This window comes from Amblyomma mixtum, chromosome 10, assembly GCF_055824585.1.
Source record: "Amblyomma mixtum isolate Tamu chromosome 10, ASM5582458v1, whole genome shotgun sequence".
NCBI classification, from domain to species: Eukaryota; Metazoa; Arthropoda; class Arachnida; order Ixodida; family Ixodidae; genus Amblyomma; species Amblyomma mixtum.
Genome location: NC_143021.1, coordinates 106,474,330 through 106,494,166, shown reverse-complemented (window position 1 = coordinate 106,494,166; position 19,837 = coordinate 106,474,330). Strand labels below are relative to the sequence as shown.

Here is a 19,837-nt window from a genome sequence, read left to right as displayed (position 1 = left end):
AATACCTACCTAGTACTAATAAATTCATAGAGCCTATTTTTGCTTTATAGCGCCTATTTCAATAATTTTTAGAGCCTAGATGCTTTCCTATTTCGGGGTTCTTTAGTGCCTAAATTTCCGGGCCCTAGATGTGGCAGCTGCAGCGCTCACGTGTGTGTGTGCCTTTTCTTTCCTTACGCCTTTGTCTGTTCCAGATCAGTCCAAACTGTGAAGCAACAACAACTTGCCCCTGACATGGTACAGCTGCACGAAATGAACACACACACGGTACGGGACGAGCGCAGGTTGCTCTCGTCCTCTACCCTGTCACATGTATGTGTTCTTTTCGCGGTGCTGCACTATGTCGGAACTAATTCACCCACTAGCGCGACATGCTCCAACTTGTCCAGTTCAGCATCATCGTGTATTAAAGTATGCACGAAAATGCTGAACTGGACACGTAGGGCTGAACTAGAAAGTGATCTCATTTTTTTCTTCAAGAGCCCAATGGGTAGTCGTGTATGTGGTGCATGCAGTGGACGCTATACGTGGCCGTCTACTAACTGCACCGCCGCATGGTTCCCATGCCAACTTTCGCCTAGCGTGAAAGCTTGTCGGCTTCGGGATATAAGCGCAACAGATCGTAGCGCTATGCTACCGGTGACTCAACGCATACTGCGACAAATTCATAGTCGTTCGCTGTTTCACATGCTACACCGACGAAAAGAAGTAAGAACACCTGGTAAATAGAAATAAGTCAGGAACGGAAAGTGACAGTACACAGGCGAGGTTGCTTTTAAAGAATTGAGGCGGCGTTCTTGAAACAGTACTGACACTCCTTGTGCCGCTCGACAAACGACTCATTGTGTAGGCGATGAGAGCTAATGTTAAATCAGACTAAAATGCGGCAGCTTTTTTGCAGATTCCAATGTAGCGAAGGCGAGACCTAGAATGAATCTCTGCATTAAAAAAACATCTCACATGTTGATTACCAATCCTTTACGCGAGAATCAGCGACCATTGTTAGGCACGGTTTGCTGCTTATGCTTCGTGCGACCTCACTGTACTCTCACTCGAGACGTCACTGACCACACAGCGTGGCAGTGACGCCGGACAGCGCAGTGAGGCGACCCGCGCTGCTGAGCTGCGCGCAGTGGGCGCCGACCACCAGCAATTCAGGAGAGTCTAGGCTAGTTCGTGCTGCACAATGCCAAGAAGTAAGCACAAAACCGGACGAGGACATGAGACAAGCGTCGTGTTGGGGGTCACGACGGAAGTGGCCTCGGACTGACATAAAAACGAGGAGGACAAACAAAGCAGTGTTGCTCCTCTGCGTTAATCTTCAACTTTGGTGCGCTGCTTTTCGTGTGCGCTCGGCTGTCTTCGCAGGCAGCTTGCTTTAATCCCTTTAGTAGCCACGTGCCTCAAAATTCTTCGCCTTGGAGGAGTAATTCTAAGCGGGTGATGTAAACTGCATAGGTTTATTTGTAATTTCTCAAAGCGTGCAACTGAGTAGAAGCGAGCATTTCTTTGATTTTATGTACGCAGTCGCCTGCTTTGATGATAAGAGCGTGAGACCACCTGCGTGATTCTGTGTTTTTGTACAGGTCACCAGTCCTGCTTACGACTTCACAAAGATTACGGCACCTGTGGCTCTGTTCAGCGCTCGGGAGGATTTTTTCGCCAATCCCCAGGATGTGGACGCGCTGCGACGAAGTCTGCCCAATGTCGTCTTCGGCTACACCGTCCCCGACGAACGCTTCTCGCATCTGGACTTTGTTCTGGGCAGCAGAGCAGCTGAAATCCTTTACGAGCCACTCATTAATCTCATGAATGTATGGTCCGCATTTTAATACCAGTGCACTGTATAAAGACACGCAAATGAAACATCGCCGAGAGAACTGTGCAGCCAGGCGAAGTTTTGTACTCGCGAAAACTGACCCCAGACTTCCTTAAATAATAATAAAAAAATTACGCGGGGCACTTCAGACTACTAACTTGTTTTAAATGTGGAAGCATTTATTTTATTTTATTTTTATTTTCTTATTTTAAAAACTTTTTCTCCTGTCTAATGACACGAAAGAAGGAAAAATGCCGTCATTGTTGCTTTTCTCACCCTCATAATTAAATACTTGGCAATTCCTCACCTTCATTTTGTAAAATTCCCTGGTCACCCCTTGATCTTACAATCAGCACTTTCATGGATGGAAAACTCTTATTCAGTACGAATCTTTTGGTATCTTTTTTTAAACCCCATGCCAGGAGTCGACCACTGTCCCTTGTTTGGGACCTGGCAGCTGCCCGTTGAGCGCCTACGTCTGAGCTGCGCATCAGAGCCTCCGAGGTGTGTGATGTGTGTGCCGTCTGGTATTTGTGGGTACGTCCATAGCATTTGGACCAACTTCCTGAAGAACAGCGCGAACTTAGACGAGGACTGAAGACGGACACACATACGGGTGCTGTGTGTCTTCAGCGCCCGTCTCTGTCTTCGTTCATTCCTGGTCCAAGTTGGCGCTGTTCTCCAGGAAAATGTCACACCAACTCTCCCAAGCATCTATTTTAACGTCTTTAATATGAACCACGTTTGCCAGTCTTGCCAAATGTTTGCATTTAGCATCAAATTGGTCTTGGTATACTTTAATAAGTAGTAGCGGATTTGGGTAGGCGTTAACGTGTAATTTGCATCAGAGCGACTCTTCCTTTTTGCTGAATTTGCGATTCGCAAATGTGGGTATTCCTTATTAATAAATCTATAGCATTTTGTGATGTACGGGTAGGTGATCATCCTACTCTTTTCTGATGATATGTGTTCTGTGGAAGGTGGATTGAGACAGCCCGAAAAGGGCGAGCTCGGTTGCTCCTTCATTGCCCCTGAGGGCCTCATGTGCCGGAGTCCAGATTAGTAAAACATGGCACTCCATTGGATTGCTTGAGAGCGTTCTGACGGCATCAGCTGAGATCCGTCCCCTGTTAAAATTATTTTTGGCTGTTTTGGAGTCGCAAAAAATTACTTTTGAATTTTCGGAAGCACTAGCCAGTGCTGTCGCTGCTTCTACAGCCGTTGTGACCGACCTATTCTTGACAGTGCAGCACACGCGTATGGGGATGCTCTCGTCGGACGCAATGCAATTTCGAGCTATTTTTCCTTAGTAAAAATGTGCCGATATTGGTGAGTCGCACTAGCCGTGAAGCATTGTGTACTGCCTCTACTTTTCACTGTTTCGAGCGGCGTTAATCTTGCTTAGTACTTCGAAGTTCTCAGTAGTCACAAATGGCCGCAAAAAGAAGAGAAAGGGACTACGCTCATGCTGTAGCCGATAAACGGTAAGAGGCCATTCAGTCTGGTACTTCTCTCGACAACAGCTAAGATGACGCTCAGCAAAACACGCCGACTGTGATAAGATGGATGCATGGCGTGTCTGGGTGCCTCGTATGCGTGCGCATACGCTCGAAGGACTATATATTTCGCATGCTGTCTCTTCATTCAACAGTCGGAGTAAGCGCCCGTGTTGTCGTCTTTCTTGTGTTGTGTTCCTGTTGCACTAAAAATCATCTATTATATTTGAACACCTTCGTTTCAAAAGTCTTCGTGGCTGTATTATGAAACACGCAGTCTCAAAAGTCTTCGTGAAAAGCACATATTCGTGCTTAACTCGATGAGATACATCAACATCGACCAAAAAAAGGTAGATTTAGACACCTTCGTTTCAGAAGTGTTCGTGGTTGTATTCTAAAGCAGGCAATTTCTCAGGTCTCCGTGAAAAGCATGCATTCGTTCCTAACACGACGAGATACATCGATTTAGAGCAAAACAATCTAGATTTGGACACCTTCGTTTCAAAAGTCTCCGTGGATGTACATTCAAAAACCGAATCTCTCGGATCTGCGTGAAAAGCACGTATATGTGCTTAACAATACGAGATATATCCATTTAGAACAAAACAAGCTAGATTTGGACACCTTCGTTTCAAAAGTCTTCGTGGATGATCATTAAAAAACGCGATCTCTCAGATCTGCCCTACAGCGCCCCCAACCGAACCACCCTACAGGTTGGCTTCCTCCTTTTCGCGGCTTTCATCAGCCGAATCGGCAGCAAGACCAACACACCTCAATATAAGGGCGAACTGGCTCGCGCCTTACTTCAGTGGGCTCGGCAACGCGCGCGCGATGGCACGGGCTCATTCCCATCCTCTGCTCCTTCTGCAGGTAAATAATCAACTTTCCTTATTTTCCCCGTGTACGCGCTATAGTGGTTTATTCGCGTTGCCAAGCCCACATTACTGTCTTACTGTTGCTTACGACTATGCTTACATTTAGAAGAGCAGAAAGCTGGGCGAGTTGGTTGATATGCATACTGAAAAAATTTGCGCAGAAAAAACGAGGAAGTGGGAACACTGTTCCCATTTCGAGTTATTGATCAATTCGCTCTCACCCTACCATAAGCTTGCCGTCCCGGTTAGCTCAATTGGTAGAGCGACTGCTCCGGTGAAGCGGTGGTCCCGGGTTCGAACCCCGGACCAGGACGACTTTTTCTTTAACTGCGAAGTGTCTGAGAAAGCTGTAGAGCTTTCCTTTGTAGCCGTATGGCTGCGCTTGGGTGGACGTCAATGAGTAATTACTCCCTTATTACAAATCTACTCCACCTTGGGGGATTCCCCTAAACATTTGGTTAATGGAATCTTGGCTGTATCCTTCCGTTTCTAACTCTGAATTGTCTTCCATTTTCCCTTGCAACAACATTAAACAAGCATACTATCGAGAGCGATTTTTTGAACTCGTGCCTCACATTTGATCTGTCTCAGCTCGTCACCAACCCGACTAGGCAGGATAACCATTCTTCTAGCATTCTTGATCTCGTGCTCACTACTCATCCTGAGAGCATTTCACCGCTTACGCACCTAGCAGGCTTGAGTGATCACTCGGTAATCTACGGCACCTATCACTGTCCCTTATTACGCCCTGAAAAACTAACGAAAACATTGGTGCTCTACGACAAAGGTGACTATGATGCCATGAATAACGACCTCACGGAATTCTGTAGCTCTCTCGTCTCAAACTTTTCATATCGCTCTGTCGAAACTAACTGGTCTCTGTTCACTGATAAATGCGCGAGGTCATCCACACCTACATTCCTACTAAAACAGTGACCACACGGTCATCATCGCCATGGTTCAACGGAAAGTTAAAAAGGCTACTTAACAAAAAGAAAAGGCTCTTTCGTTCTGCAAAGCATTCCAATGACGCCCGCGCATGGGAAAAGTATCATGCTGCCGAAAAGAACTTTCTTTCTCACGCAGCACAAGCCAAAAAAACATTCTTCTCATCCATATTACCTGATATGCTTCACAACAGCCAGAGACAATTTTGGAAGGCTATAAACCCAAAAGCAACCCCGCCAATATCGCTTTGCGACGAACACGGTTCCCCTATTCCCCACACTGTCACGGCTGAAGCATTAAATTATACCTTTTCATCCAATTTTACCCACGATCCTGTAGGCGACATGCCTGACTATCCTTATTTTGATTACCCTCCTATGCCTGACATACGTTTCGACCCTAACGGAATAATCGCGTTGATCGATTCCATTAAACTAACCTCATCTGCTTCTATAGATGAAATTAACACAAAAGTTTTCAAGAATACTAAAAACGTTGTAGCTGTTGTTCTTTGTCGTATCTTCCAGCAATCACTCGAGTCCGGTATTGTACCTCACGACTGGAAAGTGGGGAAAATCATCCCAGTGCACAAAAAACGCCCCCATCGTCTAGAAAGAACTACCGTCCCATCTCCCTCACTAGCATTCCCTCTAAATTAATGGAGCACGTAATTTACTCACACATCATGACCTTCTTGCAGTCTGTCTTTTTTGACCCTTCTCAACACGGATTCCTGAAAAATCTATGCTGCTCTAGCCAACTGGCCCTCTTTACTCATGACATCAGTTCTGGTATGGACACGAACACACCCGTGGACGCTCTTTTCTTAGACTTTGAAAAAAGCTTTCGACAAAGTTTCCCTTCAACGGCTCTTATTTAAACTTTCGCGTCTAAACCTCCACCCACTAGTGTATGATTGGCTCCGGAATTTTTTGACTAACCACCAACAGTTTGTATGGGCTAACAATCATGCATCTTCCATCTCCCCTGTTACCTCTGGCGTACCTCAAGGCACGGTTTTAGGACCTCTACTATTTTTAATTTACATCAACGAGCTCCCAAGTAATCTATCTTCCACCGTTCGTTTGTTTGCCGACGACTGCGTCATCTACCGGAGCATCACTTGTAACAGAGACACTTACCATCTGCAGTGCGACATAAAACTTGTGGAAGAGTGGTGCGCAAACTGGCTGATGTCTTTAAACTTTAATAAAATAACGCTAGTATCATTTCATCGTCGTCAATCGTATCCTACTCCCAATTACAACCTTCGCGGTTCCATAGTATCACACGCATCTTCATATAAATATTTAGGTGTTAGCCTAACATAGGATTTCTCTTCGACCACCCACATAATGAACATTGGGGTGTGCTATAGACCACCTCGAAGTAGTCCCGACTTTCCTCGCAAGCTTCACAACATCCTGAATCAACTGGTTTCAAAGCGCCCTAACGCACATATCCTCCTATTTGGGGATTTCAACTACCCCAATATCGACTGGAATAGTCAACTTCAGCCCATGGTCAGTCAGGAAGAGTCGAGAGAATTCCTTGATGTCTGTCTTAATTTTAATTTGACCCAATTAGTATCTGAACCAACACGTGTCGCAGGAGAAGCAGCTAACACTCTTGACCTCATTCTGACCACTCATCCGGATAGCTTAGAATCCCTTACGTACCTTCGCGAAATCAGCGACCATAAAGTAATTCATGCCACTTTCAGCTTTACACCTATGTTAAAAGAACCTTCCCGGAAAACTATTATGCACTACGACAAGGGAAACTACGAAGCAATCAGCAATGAATTAAATAACTTCTTGTCAATGTTTGAAACCTCCTTTCATAGCAGAAGTGTAAATGAAAACTGGACACTCTTCAAACATAAAATAGCTGACGTAACCAATAAATATATCCCGACGTGCAGTTTTAGGAAGCGTAATCAGAAGCCGTGGTTCACCAAAACACTAAAAAGACTCGAAAATAAGAAAAAACGCGCATTTCGTACAGCGAAGCGACAAGGAAGCCCAAATGCGTGGGTAAAATACCATGAAGTTGAACACTTGTACTTGGCTGCGATTGTAAAAGCTAAGCGCTCCTTCTACGAAGTCGACCTACCAAAAATGATAGTCGATAACCTAAAAAAATTCTGGAAAGTGATAAACCCAAAAGAAACACGCACTAACACCCTCACTAACAATGCCGGTGTTACAATGACTGATACCGAATGTGCAAACGCATTTAACACTGCTTTTTCGTCCGTTTTTACTGACGAATCCGAATTGCCCTGTTCTACATTACCACTTGTTATCACCACAGCCATGGAACCCATAACTTTCAACAGTAGCGGAATTTCATGCATAATTGATAAAATAAAGAACTCATCCGCTGCCGGCATAGATGATATAAACTCAAAAATTTTAAAGAACGCTAAACTTGCTTGCTCCAGTATTCTTTGTGCACTGTTTACGCAATCATTGTCAGAAGGAACCATACCTGACGACTGGAAAGTGGGGAAGGTCGTTCCCGTCCACAAAACAGGTACTACTGATTCACCTCTTAATTATCGCCCTATTTCATTAACAAGTGTACCCTGCAAATTAATGGAACATGTCATTTACAGCCAAATCATACAATTCCTAGATTCCAATCACTTCTTCCATCCGTCCCAGCATGGATTTCGAAAAGGATTTTCCTGCGAAACTCAACTAGCTATTTTTCTTCATGACATTCACGCCAACCTTGACACTAACCTACAAACTGATGCCATATTCCTAGACTTTTCTAAGGCTTTCGACAAAGTACCTCATCAACGCTTGCTTCTCAAACTCTCTCAGCTGAACCTAGATCCAAACATCATCGCGTGGATTAAAGAATTCCTCACGCATCGTTCTCAGTCTGTCTTCATTAATAATCAGCCCTCCCACCCGCTTCCAGTAACCTCCGGCGTCCCGCAGGGCTCCGTCCTCGGTCCTTTGTTATTCCTTATTTACATTAACGACCTACCCCAGCATGTATCTTGTCATATCCGTCTGTTTGCTGATGACTGCGTTATTTATCGTTCAGTAACTAACCCTTCTGACCAAGAATCCCTACAGGCTGACCTAAACCATGTGCAAAATTGGTGTTTGCAGTGGCTGATGACACTCAACCCTAACAAATGTAAGTATATGTCTTTTCACCGCCGCCGAAATCCTTTTGTTTTCCAGTACACAATTTCTAACTCCTCTGTCGACCTCGTCCAGTCGTACAAATACTTAGGTATCACCATTTCTAATGATTTATCCTGGCGTCTGCATGTGACTAACCTGATATCATCAGCTAATAAAACACTTGGCTTCTTGAAACGTCACCTGCGGGATGCCCCTCAACATGTAAGACTACAAGCATACATTTCACTCATCAGAACTAAACTGGAATTTGCATCGGCCATCTGGAACCCTCACCAAGCATATCTAACAAACGCCCTCGAAGCTGTGCAGAACAGGGCCACAAGATTCATTCATTCCTCGTATTCATACGGCGTTAGCATATCATCTCTAAAATTGCAATCAGGTCTATCTAATCTTTCTGCTCGCCGTCGCTCTGCCAGTCTCGTCTTATTCCACAAGTTTTTTTATTCGCCACTCAGACAAGAACCCTACATCTGCGCACCCCCGCCGCGCAGATCCCATCGCATCAGTCATCCTCTTCAAGTTTTGCGCCCACGTGCCCGTACTACTGTTTTCTCTAATTCATTTTTTTGCCGAGTAGCAGCTGACTGGAACGGCCTTCCCCACGATATCGCTGCCATCACCTGCCCTGGAACATTCATGACTGCATTTAACACCTGTACTTCTTAAAAACCCACCCCTTATGTAACACCCCGCAAGGGGTCTTTAAGGAAAATAAAGGAAGAGAAGAAGGAACATAACCACCGAAGCTAACCGTGTTCTTGGCTATCTTAAGTGTAACTTGCGGTTGGAACCTGCTTCCGTAAAACTGTCCGCCTATTTAACTCTTGTCCGTCCTAAACTTCAATATTCATGCTCAATCCGGGACCCCCAACAAATTAACCTAGCCAAAACCCTTGAGTACGCCCAGAGCAGCGCAATAAGATTCGTATATTCTGATTACTCATATCATACGAGCGTAACAGCATTGAAAAAAAAGCTAACCTCTCAGCCTTGAATCCCATCGAAAACTAGCCAGACTCTGCCTTTTCCACAAGTTTTATCATTCGCATTTCAGCCAATCCGTTATCACCCCTGCATACCGCCTTTCACTTCGCATCAGTCATCCGAAAGCTGTTCATACACCTCGAGCATCTACTTCTGCGCACCTAAAATCATTCTTCGCCCAGACCGCAAGAGATTGGAACGACCTCCCCGCTGAAGCAGGGAGGTCCTCCCCTGGAATACTTAAAATCATTCATCACTGATTTTTTTCAATGATATGTATGCCCACCCCTCATGTAATGCCCCTAGTGGGCCTTTGAGGTACTAATAAATAAATAAATAAATATGCTACAAAAGCACGTATTCGTGCTTAACTCGACGAGATACGCCGATTTAGAACAAACCAAGCTATGTATTGACACCTTCGTTTCAAAACTCTTCGTGGATGTATTCTCTAACACGCAAACTCTCAGATCTGCGCGAAAAGCATGTATTCGTTCGTAACCCGAGGAGATACATCGATTTATAACAAAACTAGCTATATTTTAACACCTTCGTTTCAAAGGTCTTCGTGGATGTATACACAAAAACGCACTCTCTCAGATTTGCGTGAAATGCACGTCTTCCTGCTTAACTCGGCGAGATATATCGATTTAGAGCAAAACAAGCTAGGTTTGGACACCTTCGTTTCGAAAGACTTCGAGGCTATACACTCAAAAATGCAGTCCCTCAGATTCGCGCCAAATGCACGTACTCATGTTTGAGACGACGAGATACATCCCTTTAGAACACAACAAGCCATGTTTGGAAACCTTCGTTTCAAACATTTTCGTGGATGTATTCTCAAGCAGACAACCTCTAAGATCTCCATGAAAAACATGTATTCGTTCCTAACACGACCAGATACATCGATTTAGAACAAAACAAGCTTGATTTGGACACCTTCGTTTCAAAACTCTTCGTGGTTGTACATTCAAAAACGCGATCTCTCGGATCAGCAAGAAAAGCATGCATTCGTTCCTAACTCGACGAGATACATTGATTTAGAGCAAAACAAACTAGAATAGGACACCTTCGTTTCAAAAGTCTTCCTACATGTATTCTCAAACACGCAATCTCTCAGATTTGCGTGAAATGCATGTAGTCGTGCTTAACTCGACGAGATATATTGATATAGCTCAAAACACGCTAGATTCGACCATCTTTGTTTCAAGAGTCTTGGTTGTATTCTCAACCACGCAGTCTCTGAGATCTGCGTGAAAAGCACGTTTTCCTGCTTAATACGACGAGATAGATTAGTTTAGAGCAAAACAAGCTAGGTTTGGACACCTTCGTTTCGAAAGTCTTCGAGGATGTACGCTCAAAAGCGCAATCCCTCAGATTTGAGCGAAATGCATGTATTCATGCTTGAAACGACGAGATACATTCATTTAGAACACAACAAGCCATGTTTGGAAACCTTCGTTTCTAGTTTTCGCGGATGTATTCTCAAGCAGGCAATCTCTCAGATCTCCGTGAAAATCATGTATTCGTTCCTAACTTGAACAGATACATCGATTTAGAACAAAACAAGCTTGATTAGGACAACTTCATTTCAAAAGTCTTCTTACATCGATTCTGAAACACGCAAACTCCCAGATCTGCGTGAAAAGCATGTATTCATTCCTAACTCGACGAGGTAAATCGATTTAGAACACAAAAAGCTACATTTGAACAACTTCGTCTCATAAGTCTTCGTAGATTTAGACTCAAGAAGGAAATCTCTCAGATTTGCGCGAAATGCACGTATTCGAGCTTAACTCGACGAGATACATAGATTTAAAAAAAAAAAAGCTAGATTTGAGCACCTTCGTTTCAAAAGTCTTCTTGGTTGTATTCTCAAGCACGCAATCTTTCAGATCTGCGTCAGAGCACGTATTCCTGCTTAACTCGTCGAGATACATTGATTTAGAACGAAACAAGCTAGGTTTGGACACCTTCGTTTCTAAAGTCTTGGTGGATGTACAATGAAAAACGCAATCTCTCAGATCTGCGCGAAATGCACATATTCATGCTTAAGTGAACGAGTTACATCGATTTCGAACAAAACAAGCTAGTTTTAAACACCTTCGTTTCAAAGTCTTCGTGGTTGTATTTTCAAGCAAGCAATCTCTCATTTCTGCGTGAAAAACATGTGTCCTTTTCTAACTCGACGAGATACATCGATTTAGAACAAAACAAGCTAGATTTGAACACATTCGTTTCAAAAGTCTTTGTGGATGTACATTCAAAAACGATATCTCCCAGATCTGCCTGAAAAGCTCGGATTCTTGCTTGACTCGACGAGATACATCAATTTAGTGCAAAACAAGCTAGAATTAGACACCTTCGTTTCAAAAGTATTCGTGGATGTATTCTCAAACACGCATTCTCTCAGATCTGCCTGAAAAGCTCGTATTCTTGCTTGACTCGACGAGATACATCAATTTAGTGCAAAACAAGCTAGATTTAGACACCTTCGTTTCAAAAGTATTCGTGGATGTATTCTCAAACACGCATTCTCTCAGATCTGCCTGAAAAGCTCGTATTCTTGCTTGACTCGACGAGATACATCAATTTAGTGCAAAACAAGCTAGATTTAGACACCTTCGTTTCAAAAGTATTCGTGGATGTATTCTCAAACACGCATTCTCTCAGATCTGCCTGAAAAGCTCGTATTCTTGCTTGACTCGACGAGATACATCAATTTAGTGCAAAACAAGCTAGATTTAGACACCTTCGTTTCAAAAGTATTCGTGGATGTATTCTCAAACACGCATTCTCTCAGATCTGCCTGAAAAGCTCGTATTCTTGCTTGACTCGACGAGATACATCAATTTAGTGCAAAACAAGCTAGATTTAGACACCTTCGTTTCAAAAGTATTCGTGGATGTATTCTCAAACACGCATTCTCTCAGATCTGCCTGAAAAGCTCGTATTCTTGCTTGACTCGACGAGATACATCAATTTAGTGCAAAACAAGCTAGATTTAGACACCTTCGTTTCAAAAGTATTCGTGGATGTATTCTCAAACACGCATTCTCTCAGATCTGCCTGAAAAGCTCGTATTCTTGCTTGACTCGACGAGATACATCAATTTAGTGCAAAACAAGCTAGATTTAGACACCTTCGTTTCAAAAGTATTCGTGGATGTATTCTCAAACACGCATTCTCTCAGATCTGCCTGAAAAGCTCGTATTCTTGCTTGACTCGACGAGATACATCAATTTAGTGCAAAACAAGCTAGATTTAGACACCTTCGTTTCAAAAGTATTCGTGGATGTATTCTCAAACACGCATTCTCTCAGATCTGCCTGAAAAGCTCGTATTCTTGCTTGACTCGACGAGATACATCAATTTAGTGCAAAACAAGCTAGATTTAGACACCTTCGTTTCAAAAGTATTCGTGGATGTATTCTCAAACACGCATTCTCTCAGATCTGCCTGAAAAGCTCGTATTCTTGCTTGACTCGACGAGATACATCAATTTAGTGCAAAACAAGCTAGAATTAGACACCTTCGTTTCAAAAGTATTCGTGGATGTATTCTCAAACACGCATTCTCTCAGATCTGCCTGAAAAGCTCGTATTCTTGCTTGACTCGACGAGATACATCAATTTAGTGCAAAACAAGCTAGATTTAGACACCTTCGTTTCAAAAGTATTCGTGGATGTATTCTCAAACACGCATTCTCTCAGATCTGCCTGAAAAGCTCGTATTCTTGCTTGACTCGACGAGATACATCAATTTAGTGCAAAACAAGCTAGATTTAGACACCTTCGTTTCAAAAGTATTCGTGGATGTATTCTCAAACACGCATTCTCTCAGATCTGCCTGAAAAGCTCGTATTCTTGCTTGACTCGACGAGATACATCAATTTAGTGCAAAACAAGCTAGATTTAGACACCTTCGTTTCAAAAGTATTCGTGGATGTATTCTCAAACACGCATTCTCTCAGATCTGCCTGAAAAGCTCGTATTCTTGCTTGACTCGACGAGATACATCAATTTAGTGCAAAACAAGCTAGATTTAGACACCTTCGTTTCAAAAGTATTCGTGGATGTATTCTCAAACACGCATTCTCTCAGATCTGCCTGAAAAGCTCGTATTCTTGCTTGACTCGACGAGATACATCAATTTAGTGCAAAACAAGCTAGATTTAGACACCTTCGTTTCAAAAGTATTCGTGGATGTATTCTCAAACACGCATTCTCTCAGATCTGCCTGAAAAGCTCGTATTCTTGCTTGACTCGACGAGATACATCAATTTAGTGCAAAACAAGCTAGATTTAGACACCTTCGTTTCAAAAGTATTCGTGGATGTATTCTCAAACACGCATTCTCTCAGATCTGCCTGAAAAGCTCGTATTCTTGCTTGACTCGACGAGATACATCAATTTAGTGCAAAACAAGCTAGATTTAGACACCTTCGTTTCAAAAGTATTCGTGGATGTATTCTCAAACACGCATTCTCTCAGATCTGCCTGAAAAGCTCGTATTCTTGCTTGACTCGACGAGATACATCAATTTAGTGCAAAACAAGCTAGATTTAGACACCTTCGTTTCAAAAGTATTCGTGGATGTATTCTCAAACACGCATTCTCTCAGATATGCGTGAAAGGCATGTATTTGTTCCTAACTCGAGGAGATACATCGAATTAGAAGAAAACATCTATATTTGAATACGTTCGTTTCAAAAATCTTCGTGGATGTGCACTCAAAACCACAATCTCTCAGATCTGCTTGAAAAGCACGTATTCCAGCTTACCTCAACGAGATACATCGATTTAGAACAAAACAAGCTAGATTTAGACATTTTTCTTTCCAAGGTTTTCATGGTTGTACATTCAAAAACGCGATCTCTCGGATCTCCATGAAAAGCACGTATTCTTGCCTAACTCGACGAGAAACATCGGTTTAGAGCGAAACAAGCTTGACTCGGACACCTTCGTTTCAAAAGTCTTCGTGCATGTTCTCTCAAACACGCAAACTCTAAGATCTGCATTACAACCCATGTATTTGTTCTTACCTTGACGAGATACATCTATTTCGAACAAAACAATTTAGATTTGGACACATTCGTTTCAAAAGTCTTCGTGGATGTACACTCAAAAACGCAATCTCTCGGATATGCATGCAAAGCCCGTATTCGTGCCTTACTAGACGAGATACATCGATTTAGAACACAACAAACTAGATTTCGACCGTCCACGATTTCGACCTGTCCGTCGTGTTCCACGTTTTTCTTGTCCGTTGTGTTTTGTGCGCTGGTTCCTTAAGAAGTAGATTTCGACACCTCCGTTTCAATAGTCTCTATGGATGTACGAGGGGGTACCCAAAAGAAACCGGACTTATTTTTGTTTGAACTTATTTGTTCACATTTTAAGCACAGACCTTTAATATCCTTCAAAGTACTCTCCACTTACAATAATACGTTTGTGGAATCTTTCATTCCATTTTTCAAAACAATGTTTAAATTCATCTTTTGTGATGTTTGACAGTCCCTCCGTCGTTTTTTTCTTCACCTCAGCATCATCAGCGAAACGCTTTCCATTCACCTGTCTTTTCATTCTACGAAACAAAGAAAGTAGCACGTGGCAAGGTCGTGTGAGTATGAGGGTTGAGGAACAGAGGTCATGCCATTTTTGGTCCGAATTTGTCGTACAGACAGGGCTGTGTGAGTAGGGGCATTGCCATGGTGGAAAAACCAGTCACCCGTCTGCCACAAATCAGGCCGCTTCCACCGAACACTGTTGCCCAATCTTTTGAAAACATCCAAGCAGAAAGCTTGGTTAACTGTCTGACCCTGTGGAACAAATTCTGAATGCACGACTCCTCTGACGTCGAAAAAACAAATCAGCATTGTTTCGAGGTTTCGTTTCACCTGACGAGCTTTCTTGAGGCGAGGTGAATTTGAAGTTTTCCTTTGGCATGACTGTTGCTTTGTTCAGGATTTAATTCAGGAACACTTAAGTTGTCCCCATAGCATCGTACTTGAACGTCTTTCTGAATACTTCAAGAGTTTCCGTCCAACTTTTTCCGAGAAAAAATCAGAATTTCACCGGCGCACGCTGTTCACGAGCATCAGCCATTGCAAAAACGACGCTCACACAAAACAGTCGTCACTCTAAAACTCTGCCTAAACTAGTCTGACCTCCTTCAGCGACGGCACTCGGCTTACTGACTCTGAAATGTTCGTTCTATGCGCTCCTAGCGGCAAAACGCGGTACCACAGAAGCTTTGCCGATTCAAAAAATTATTCCGGTTTCTTTTGGGTACCCGCTCGTACATTCAAAAACGCAATCTCTCAGATCTGCAGGGAGACACGATCTCGCCTAGGCCATTCACTGCCTGTTTACTGGAGCTATTCCGGGCCCTGAAATGGGAACAGTTATGGATAAGATGTAATGGACAATACTTAAATAATCTGCGATTCGCTGATGACATTGCCTTGCTAACTCACTCAGGGCATGGACAGCAAAGCATGATCAATGAGTTAGACAGGCAGAGCAGAACGGTGAGGCTAAAAATTAACATGCAGTAAACCAAACTAATATTCAACAGTCTAGCAAGGGAACAGCAGTTCGCAATTGTTGGCGAGGTGCTGGAAGTAGTAGGAGAATATGTCTTTTTAGGGCAGGTAGTGACAGCTGATCTGGATCATGAGAGGAAAATAACTAGAAGAATAAGAATGGGTTTGAGTAGATATGGCAGGTTCTATCAGATCATGAGTGGCAGTTTACCAGTATCCCTCAAGAAAAAAAGTATACAACAGCTGTATCTTACCGGTGCTCACCTATGGGGAAGAAACGTGGAGATTAACAAAGAAGGTTCAGCTTAAGTTAAGGACAACTCAGCGAGCTGTGGAAAGAAAAATGATATGTGTAACGTTTAGAGATCGGAAGCGGGCAGAGTGGGTGAGTGAACTAATGCGGCTTAATGACATCCTAGTCAAAATCAAGAGGAAGAAGTGGGCTTGGGCAAGGCATGTATTGCGAAGGCAAGTTAACCGCTGGTCCTTGAGGGTAACGCAGTGGATTCCAAGAGAAGGCAAGTGTAGCAGGGGACGGCAGATTTGAACGAAAACATCTTCGACGGAGGTTTGTCTGGTTGGGTTTTTGATAGTTGAGAGAAAAACGCGCGCGCGTGGTGCTTCCATACGTGAGGGGAACCAGCGAGGCACTCGCACGCATTAAGGGAAAATATGGAATCTACGTTGCTCACAAACCTGTTTCGACACTAAGCCGCTTCTTACCACGACCGAAAGAGCGCGTCGCCAGAGAAAAACAACCTGGTGTCATTTACACAATCCCGTGCTCCAAGTTCCCGGCTTCATACGTCGGCGAAACAACAAACCTCCCCCAAGGAATAAGGCAACACAAGAATGACGTCCGGCTAATGAATTCGGAAGCCAACACCCTCGCCGAACACTGCGAGCGCGCCGACACCCCTATAGCCTTCCAGGAAGTGAGCGTCTTGGCTGTGGAACCAAACCTGTTCAAGAGACGACATGTGGAGTCATGGCACATCCGGCTCACAAAGGCGGCCATACGCTCCCCTCTGCGTACGTTAGTGCACTCCGCCACGTGCTAACAAAGGGAGAGCGAAGGCAACACCCCGCTGCTGCTGGCACACTTTAGTCACCCCTGAAGAAGGGACCGAGTTGGTCCCGAAACGTTGGGCAAAATTAAAATACTGGTTGGCGTCAGTTTTCTCTCAGGGGACGGCAGAAATTTAGTTGGGCGGGTGAGATTAAGAAATTTGCGGGAATACGGTGGCCGCAACTGGCAAAGGGCAGTGTTAATTGGAGGGACCTGGGAGAGGCTTTTGCCCTGCAGTGGCCGTAGTCAGGCTGATGATGATGTTGATTGTGGTCAGTGACATCAGCGCTTCCGTGAAACCAAAAATCCGCATTTAGTTAGGACACATCCTGGGAAAGTTCATGATGAAAGAGCGGGCGCTACTGCGTTCAGGTTTAGGTTCTGGCGAAAGTTTGTAGCAGTGCTAAACACCAGGTAACACACCAGGTAACACATCATCGAGGTAACACATCATTTATATGGCAGCCAAGGGTTCTATTCTTTTTTGATTAGCAGGATTGCTGGCATGAGATGTTGGGCGCCTTTTACAAGAATCTCTTTTATGATGCTAGAGTTATATTGCATTATGCTGAGAAATCCTTGAGCTCTATTTGATGCGCTGCTTCTCAAGTTGCGGATGTCTGTGATGTACACATGGAAGCAGAGAGCCAGTTTTGGTGTACGTCATGCTGTTTTATTTTGCTTGCTGCCTTGCACGATCCATACATGACTTCTTAAATTTGGAAAGCAATTTTTACACAAGCATTTTTTTGCGTGAAGTGTTCTTATTTTTTTTAGCTTTGGGGAAACTCAGCAGCTTTTAAAAGGTGCTGCAGGACCTTACGTGTTATGGCTTTTGAGCCTTCTTGCCCTTCATGCGCGCATAAAAATGCAGGCAGACATGCAATGCATCAGAAAATTCTCATGTTCAATTGCTGACTGTCTGTACAATAAAACATCATGTTATAAGTAATCTCGGTATGTTTAGTCGCAAAATAATGTCAATAGGAGCAAAAGTGTGGTTGAGGCATGCGTGGATTAGATGGTCTTTGAGCCCAAAACACTCAAGCGAACTTGAGGGTTCAGTAAAACTCACTTTGCGAGTGCCTGTTCTGAGTATTGGCCTAGTCTTGCATGTATTTGATGTGAACTCAGCACAGATGGTTTAGAAAAGGAGCTTCAACTAAAGGAAAATTAGCTTGTACGTGCTGTTTCGTTGTATAGTAGATTTACTTTGTCAATTTCTTCCCTATGTTACAGGCTGTGACCAGCAAAGCTCAATGCTGTGAACATCTCCCATCACATGGTAGCTCTATTAGCCTTAATAAAGTAAGCCCGAAAATATTTGTGGACTTATGCACTTGCAGACAATGAAAAATTTTAGTTTATGAAAGCAGAATGGTTAGAAGGGCCCCACTAGTTTGCTCCTACTAATTAACATTGCTTGTCTGAATAAGAGTTATTTCCGGGTGTCGTTTTGAGCCTACACGTGAACTGTGAGGAAATGGTGTAAGAGACAGCTCTGGATTATTTCCCATATCATTTTATGAAAACGTGCACTCTTGTTTTGCTTGCACCGAAATGTGGCTTCTGCAGGTGCAAATAAATATCAAGACCCTGCACTCAGCAGCAGAACACCTCCGCCATAGGGCCTTCACCCTGGCAGGTTGTATCTTTAGTTGGAACAGTGGCATATTTTCTATAGCTTGCTTGGGGTGAAGTGCATGGATAATGGGTCTTTGACCCCACCTTGTGCCAGGGAGCTCTTTGACCAAAGATGTTCTCGTGCCATAAAAAGGCATCATCATCATCACCTGTATGGCTTGCATTGTTGGCACAAGGGTGTGGACCTTTTTTTCTGTGCACACAGGTCGCTGCAGAGCCTTTCATGCAGCACCAGGCAGATCTGCCCCCTTTGGCCAAGCAGCAGAAACGACGCAAAGAAACGCTACTTTCCGAAGAATGCAAGAGAGTGCTCCTCTTTGAGTGTCCCTAAACTGTGGAGCCGTTTGCCAAGTATGCCCCCACTGCTTAAGGTGCAAAATAAAACCGCGTCCTGAATGCCTGCTTAAACTCGCCCGCGCCGAAGTTGCCACATCCCCCTCTAGTCACCATACCGTTGTTGCACCATAGCGTAAATAACAAACATACACTCGCTGAAATCTTTCAAAAAAGGAAACGACATTTTGGGGCCCGTACGGATCCCCTTGATCACAAGAGCGCTGCATGGGAGCTCTATATTCTTGGAACCAACGGATGAAATCGAAATTTGTAGCGCATTCCTGAACCAGAGAAACACCAACTCAGTCGATGTCGACGATCTTCAGATAAAGCCTGTCAAGTTCGTAATTGACGTTATTGCGCCTCACTTGACATATATTTTTAACCTCGTCCTCACAACTGGCTGTTTCCCAAGTCGCATGGAAAAAGCAAAGGTATCGGTCATCTTTAAAGGCGGCAAAGAAAACGACGCGGCTAACTACAGGCCGGTATCTATATTACCCGTGTTTTCAAAGGGCCTAGAAAAAATAATATTGGTGCGCATAGAACACTTTTTCTCCAGACATAACATATTACAAGAGTACCAACATGGTTTCCGTCGAGGCAAATCAACCGAAACAGCGCTACTAACAATGAAAGAGCTCATCATCAAAAATATTGAATGCAAGACGCTTACGCTTGGTATTTTTATAGATTATAGCAAGGCCTTTGACTTTCTAAACCACAAAATTCTTTTGAAAAAACTTAGTGCTTACGGTGTCCGCGGTGTATCTTTGGTGTTGTTTAACTCTTACCTGAGTGATCGAAGGCAGTGTGTTAGTATTGGGGGCCATACCTCATCGTTTAAGAGCATTTCATCTGGTGTGCCACAAGGCAGTCTTTTGGGACCATTTCTTTTCAATGTATATGTCAATGACATTGTTCAACCCAATTCCGATGCTTGTTA

General features: G+C 43.6%; 1 pseudogene; it reads left to right on the top strand.

Moving 5' to 3' along the window:
- LOC149326606 (uncharacterized) overlaps window positions 1-19,837 on the top strand; it is a 60,951-nt pseudogene that overhangs the window by 27,036 nt on the left and 14,078 nt on the right.